Source organism: Bison bison, unplaced genomic scaffold, assembly GCF_000754665.1.
Source record: "Bison bison bison isolate TAMUID 2011002044 unplaced genomic scaffold, Bison_UMD1.0 scf7180017858048, whole genome shotgun sequence".
Taxonomy (NCBI): domain Eukaryota; kingdom Metazoa; phylum Chordata; class Mammalia; order Artiodactyla; family Bovidae; genus Bison; species Bison bison.
This window is the reverse complement of record NW_011488621.1, coordinates 936484-942704: the sequence shown is the minus strand read 5'-3', so window position 1 is coordinate 942704 and position 6221 is coordinate 936484. Positions and strand designations below refer to the sequence as shown.

Below are 6221 nucleotides of genomic sequence, written 5' to 3'. Positions count from 1 at the left end.
AAAAAAAAAAAAAAAGAAAAAGAAAAGAAACCCAAGGAAAGATAAGGCCCTCCGGTAATCTCACCTCGGTGAGTCCTGTCTGGATAGCAGAGGTGATGGGAGATAGCGGCCAGGCCAGGGCTGATGCCAGCTCCTCACCCCACACAACAAAAGGGAGATTTCTCTTTCCTCCCTCTGCTAATCTTGAAATGTAAATTCTCTCCGCCAGCTAAGAGGAGCGACAGATAACATGGTACATCTTCACTTCTCCCGGTCTTATCGACTTCTGAATCGTTCGGGAAGGGGGAGAGGAAAAGAGAAAGGCCGCCTCCCCGAGCCCCCCTGCATCCCGCCCCCCACCCCTCCCCTCCTCCCGGCCCGCCCCCCGGCCCCCGGCCCCCCCGGCCGCCGAGATTACCTTCTGGCAAAGCAGCGCAGGAGAGGCGGCCGCCGCAGCGCAGGCGGCCCCCGGACCGCGGCTTTGTATTCATTAAACACACATCGGAGCTTATCAGAAGTCAGAGGCTTGTCGGGATGGCACATTGTGTGTGAGTGAGTGTGCGGGCGCACGAGGGAGCCGAGCGGAGCCGGCGTGCATCGGGGTGATTACAATATCAGCAGGGCCCAGATGGAGGCAGGAAAATAAACAGAGGGTGCGTGTGAGACGGCGCGGGAGAGGCAGGGGAAGCGGGAGAGAGAGAGGGGGGACGGGAGACGCGGGCTGCAGCGAAGGAGCAGGGACCGGCAGGGCAGGGGCGGAGGGTTCGGGGGACACGGGGGGCGAGCGAGGCGCCCCCAGGCTAGCCCGGGCTGACCTGTCTCCCCTCCCCCCCGCGTCTGTCCCCACCCGGAGAGAGAGCGGGGGGAGTCCAGACTAGCAAACTGCCTTTTTCCCTTGCTCCAGGGATGGCGGAGGGGGGCAGCTGGGATGCTAACATTCCGGGAGGTTCTGTCAAGGTCAGAGGGGAATCCAGAGCCCGCTTTTTGCAGGAGCTTAACAACGAGACAGTCACCGTGTGACCTCCATCCAGACAGACCCAAGTTGCCCAGCAAACCCAGGGAGTCCTCACGGGCAGCGACACAGCCCTTCCCGACCGACCTCAAGTGGGAGTTCTCGTCCCTTTCTTGGCTGGCCCCAAGACTAGATTCCAACCCCTGCCCACATCCACAGATATGGCTGTGAGGCGGATACAAACGCTGGCATCTCCCTGGGCTTGTCAAGGTGGTCCCAGCGGAAACCTCGCGTGGCCAGCGGCACCGGGAGAAGACGCACTTGTGACTGGGAGCTACAGGTGACTCCCAGGCACCTGCTCCGCCTCCAGAAACTGTGCCGGCGGTGGGGGCTCCTTGTGTGTACATCTGAGAGTCTATTTTGGAGGTGGGAATTTGAAATCGAGGCAATCAATCCCGGTTTGAGCTTGCCTCCACAGCTCTTCTCCCCACCCCAGAGCCAGGGAATCAATCAGACACCAAGCAGGGAGCTAGCGCTCCTCCCAGTCCAGAGTGCCTCTTCCACCCCCATCAGGGTCTGCAGGGAGGTACACCTGAGTGGTCTCCTGGGAGCCCCCTTTCCCCTTTTAAATGCACCCGTCAGCCAACGTGAACATCTGATCATATCCTTAATGGAGTGCAAATAATGCAGCAAAGAAGGTTATTTTATTGGGGGGGGGGGCGGAAAGGGAGTATTTGGTCATGTTGCATTTCAAGGCACTGAAGCTTGGTTAAGAAGCTCATGTCAGTATAAAGAGTGAGTTCAGAATAAAGAAGCCAATAAACTCCAGAACTGTTCTTGACATACACTGTAGCCCCTGCTGCAGTGAAACTTCAGATTGTAAAACAGTTTATGCATGGGGGCTCGATAGTTTGGGGTGAGGGGAAATAAGGCTGGTGATTAGAGAAAAACACCAACACCAAAGTGCAAGAGACCTAGCAGCCACCTCTGAGAGGAGACAGATCTGAAGAAGACCTTAAGAAAATCAGGAGAGGCAGGGGTCACAAAGAGGGGGCCAACTGAGCCCCTGAACCACAACAGCAAACTGTTGAATCAAGCACTCCCCTCCAAACCACTTGGATCCAGTGCTCAAAAAGTTTTATGAGCAGTTGGACCCTCTGGCCCCCAAGCTCCTACACACCCCAAGAAAACAATTAAGGGAAACCTGATAGGTCAGGTAAAGTGCAAACAGCTAGGCGTTGGTGCAGGAAGGGCATGTGTGAAAAATCTTGTCATGCAGTGAATGTCAGATGAAAAGGGCTCTGCCACAGTCCACCAGTAATCCAATCATGTGGAAAACCTCGGGGTATCACTGAGAAGAGAAGGAGGTACTACTTCCCCGTAAATCTTCAAAAAGTGAGCAGGTTCAATAGTTATAGAAGGGTGCAAGGAGAGGGAGGAGACCATTTGGCAGGAAATGTTACCAAATCGAGTGCACTCTAAATGAGTGAAAATCTGTCATCCTTACATGTTTTAAATGTAACAACAGATTTCTAGAGTATCATTATAGCTCTCATAAAGAGTCACCTTTCACTTTTTCTCTAGCTGCTATAGAAACCTGCATTCAGGATAACCAGGTGCAATCACATATACCTGCCCCTTTATTACATATTAGTTAGATCAGTTTGGACAAAGACTACAGACACATGTTTATAAATCCAATGCAAGTCTAGGAAGTAAAAAATACAACTTAGAAACGCCAACTGATTTTTCCATTACATGTGCTTTGAAAAAATGCTATTTATAAAACAAACAAAGCCCTACTACTTCCACAGAAAAGGCTTACATTTTTCTTTAAAAAGCATCCAGACACTGAAGGTATGAAGAAAACTGCACAAAAGCTTATCTGCCAGGGTTCTTGTTTTGTAAAGGCATACTAGTTCTATTACTACCTTGTTTGTTCACTGACTTTTGGCTCACAGTTACAGAAAAGATCAACCAATTCTCAAATGGGAAGAATCCATGACTTTCTTCCAAAGCAAACACTTTGCTGCAAAGCTTTCAATTTAGAAAAAAGCAATATAATAATCAAGAAGAACAATCACAGAATAAGTGTATAACAGGAAGTGGTTTCTATCATCACAGCTGTCTTAAAGGCCAGGCTGGAGACTAAAAATCTTAATTTCAACTAGTTCTTTTCTTAATAATAGGTTACCTTCCTATAAAAGCAAGAAGTCCATCTGTCTCAAGCAGATAAGTTTTGAAGCATTAATTCAGATAAAAATCTACCATCTTCTTTGAGTATGTGAATTCTAGTGTGCTATAATGTGAGAATTCCAACATATGACCATTATGGCATAATATCTCATTGCTCAGCTTGTCATTATTTCATTTGTAATTCTTATGTTAATTATGTTCATAATTACTATAAACAGATGTGGTAGAGATTCATGTGACCTTTTATTGCAGAATGAATTCCTCACTCATTTTGCTTTAATTTCTCATGTATGTGAAACTGAAATGCAAAAAAAAGCTTTCAGATTTCCTAATGTTTTATAAGTTAAAACCTACCTTCTACTTCATCTGCATTTCAAAATACTAGAATATTCTTAACATTTAAGCTGCTTTACAGCACATTTTAAAATTGCACACTGAATCTCACTGCTGCTCACTAAATTGTAGCTATGGACGCCAAACAAAGACTAGCATCCGTGTCTAAGTTGTTTGTCTTTTTTTTTTTTTTAATATCAAAGGTTAATGCAGCAGAATTGTGCTTCAAAACCAAGTGCCTAGCAGCTACATAGCAATTTATTCACTCATAACTCAACCATCACCCTCTTTACATAAAACACATTTACAATAAAATCTGTATGGATTTCATTAGCTGAAAACCTCCTCAAATTTCATTTCTTTGGCCCTAATCTATAATTAGTGTGGACAGACAGGTGCAAACCCTTCTCTTCTACAGATGGCTACTGGAAATGGTGCAAAGTAGCTCCTTCTGTTTAAACAACACAGAGATAACCTGCTCTGTCTTATCACTTACAATTACCTCCATTAAACTGAACTAATGTTTGCTTTAATAAAATGTTCACTGTTCTTTAAACATTATTTAGGAACTCTTATATTAATGGCTGTAAAAAAGTGAAGTTGGAACGTGTCTCTTTAGATAATAAAAAATAACTTATTCTGGATGAAATGTTCACATTGATGGTATTTTAGTTGACTTAACATTTGTCAGTTATTTTGCATAAAAGGGTCAAATATGGTATTTTTAAAAGGCATCTTGGTGACAAATTATTTAACAAGTAAAGAAATTCAGAACTATGAAATGTTTAATTTCTTTATTATAGATTTTAACTTATTGAACTTCTAAAATCCTAGATTGTTTTCAAAGAGTATTTATGTTAACCTAATTTTATGTATTTAACTTCTGATGGATTCTGAAAGTTGTATGAAGGCATCATTTTAAGGCACATTTTAAAAATTAACCATGCATGCAGTGCACTCTGTAAGCACATGGTTAAAAATAACACCATTTCATACTAAATAACCTCTATAAAGCCAGAGATCTCTTCACCCTGCTTCTGCTATCAATAAAGTCTGTGGATCACTAGATGATGAATAAGGTGTCCCTAAAACAAAGAACTTTTAAATGTCCAAACATCAACATATAGCTTTTCTCACTGAACCTACATAACTTACAGTAATAGACTCCAGTAAAATGCAACTGAATCGTTTTTTTCACATGCAAATCCTGCAGGTGCCAATTTTTGAGACTGCTTTGCTATGAAGGGCTATGCTGCCTGCATAAAACCTCAATGAAGAAGGGTTTGCATTCAGTGCCTGTCAGCTGATGTTCATATCAAAGAAGTGAGAAACAGGATTTGACAGTGAAGAATGTCCTAACCTGACAACCACTGACCAGCATTCCTATTGGAAGCATTTCTTTCTCGTGATCCCTTTTCAATGTTGGAAAAAAAGAAAAGTTTTTTTTTTCCACAATAAAAAAAGCTTCTATTTTTATAATAAAATAAATGATAATGGCACCTTACATTTGTGTACTTCTTTCCTATTTATGAAGTGTTCTTTGATCTGCAAATATTTATACTAACATCCTGGATGGAAGAATTCATCATTAGAATCTAGCATCAAGAACAATATTTTACTTTTCTTCAGAAGGGGGAAAATGTAAAAATATAAAGCTGCAATCTTGTAGCTGCAACATGTACTGTCCTACCATTTCCAGCAGCTTGCAACTTGATAGGGCAGTTTGCTTTGTACTACAAGAAGAATGTGTCTTATTATGAAATGATCCTTTTAAGGATCATTTTTAAATCAAATTATTAGCAGATATTAGTGAGTCACAGAGACTAAAGCTATAAAGCATTTCAAAGATTTCTGGTCTGCTTTGAGCTGTCCAAACATTAAAGAAAAAATACACCATTTTTCCCACTTCTTTTATTAGATATGAACTGGACACTGGAGAAACTCCATACTCAAACACTCCCACTCAGTATTTAGCATTTCAAATAAAGTGACTGCTGTCTAAATGGTTTACAAAAAATTATGAATTCTTACACAAAGTCTTCTAACATAAAGTTCTTCTCTTAGTATGATCGCAGATAAAGTCAGCTTTTATACACCCAGAATGAGCCTGATTCCTTGATTATTTCGTGGAAATTCTTTCTTTTGAAAGAATAAGCCAAAGAAATGCTAAATACAGGACAGATAAAGCAATGTTAGACTTCAACTTCCTCAATATCCTTCCTGGCTGCAAAAGATGCCTAGGTCAAACACTGGGTGAGACTGTCAGCTGTCCCTTTAAAAATAACCACCCATAAAAAGAAAGAAAAGAAAAAGAAAATCAGACTGTCCCATGCATGCTACCTGAAAGCCCCTACAATGGTAAAACTAGAATTGACATTAAGAATAAACAATGGGGAAAGATCCAGAGAATCATAAATTTGCTTCTCTTTGTACACATCACATCTGACATAAGCATCTGGGTTTGGTCCAGGATGGTTTAAGAAACAGTTCTGTTTATTCACCTTTTCTAAGGAACTGGATGACAGGAGAGACTGGGCACAACAGAACGCTCACATGGTCCAGGCAAAAGGCTGCAAAAAACTAAGAAGACCCCGGACACTAACGGCTTATCACTGAAAAGCTGATCAATTTGTATTCTAGCGAGTGTGGACTCACTGGGCACAGACCCAGTTTCACTCTCGTTCTATGCAAAGGGAGAGGAGAGTTATGACAATCAAAGCCACTGGGAGCACTTAAAAATGGTGCACATGTTTAAAAGGAG

The 6221-nt window shown here is 42.5% G+C and overlaps 1 protein-coding gene across 4 annotated transcripts in view; it reads right to left on the bottom strand.

Annotated features, from left to right (window-relative positions):
* The window catches only part of RUNX1T1 (runt-related transcription factor 1; translocated to, 1 (cyclin D-related)), a 156099-nt gene that overhangs the window by 147930 nt on the left and 1948 nt on the right, over positions 1 to 6221 (bottom strand). Inside the window, exon 1 of one of the 4 annotated variants that reach the window (XM_010861961.1) lies at positions 5962 to 6195. The exons of 1 other annotated variant lie outside the window; for it this stretch is intronic. The gene's annotated coding sequence lies outside the window, so the exon portion shown is untranslated. Of the gene's footprint in view, positions 1 to 64; positions 329 to 5961; positions 6196 to 6221 lie in introns of those variants that run through there. 2 more of the 4 variants (XM_010861967.1, XM_010861937.1) reach the window with 2 other exon arrangements.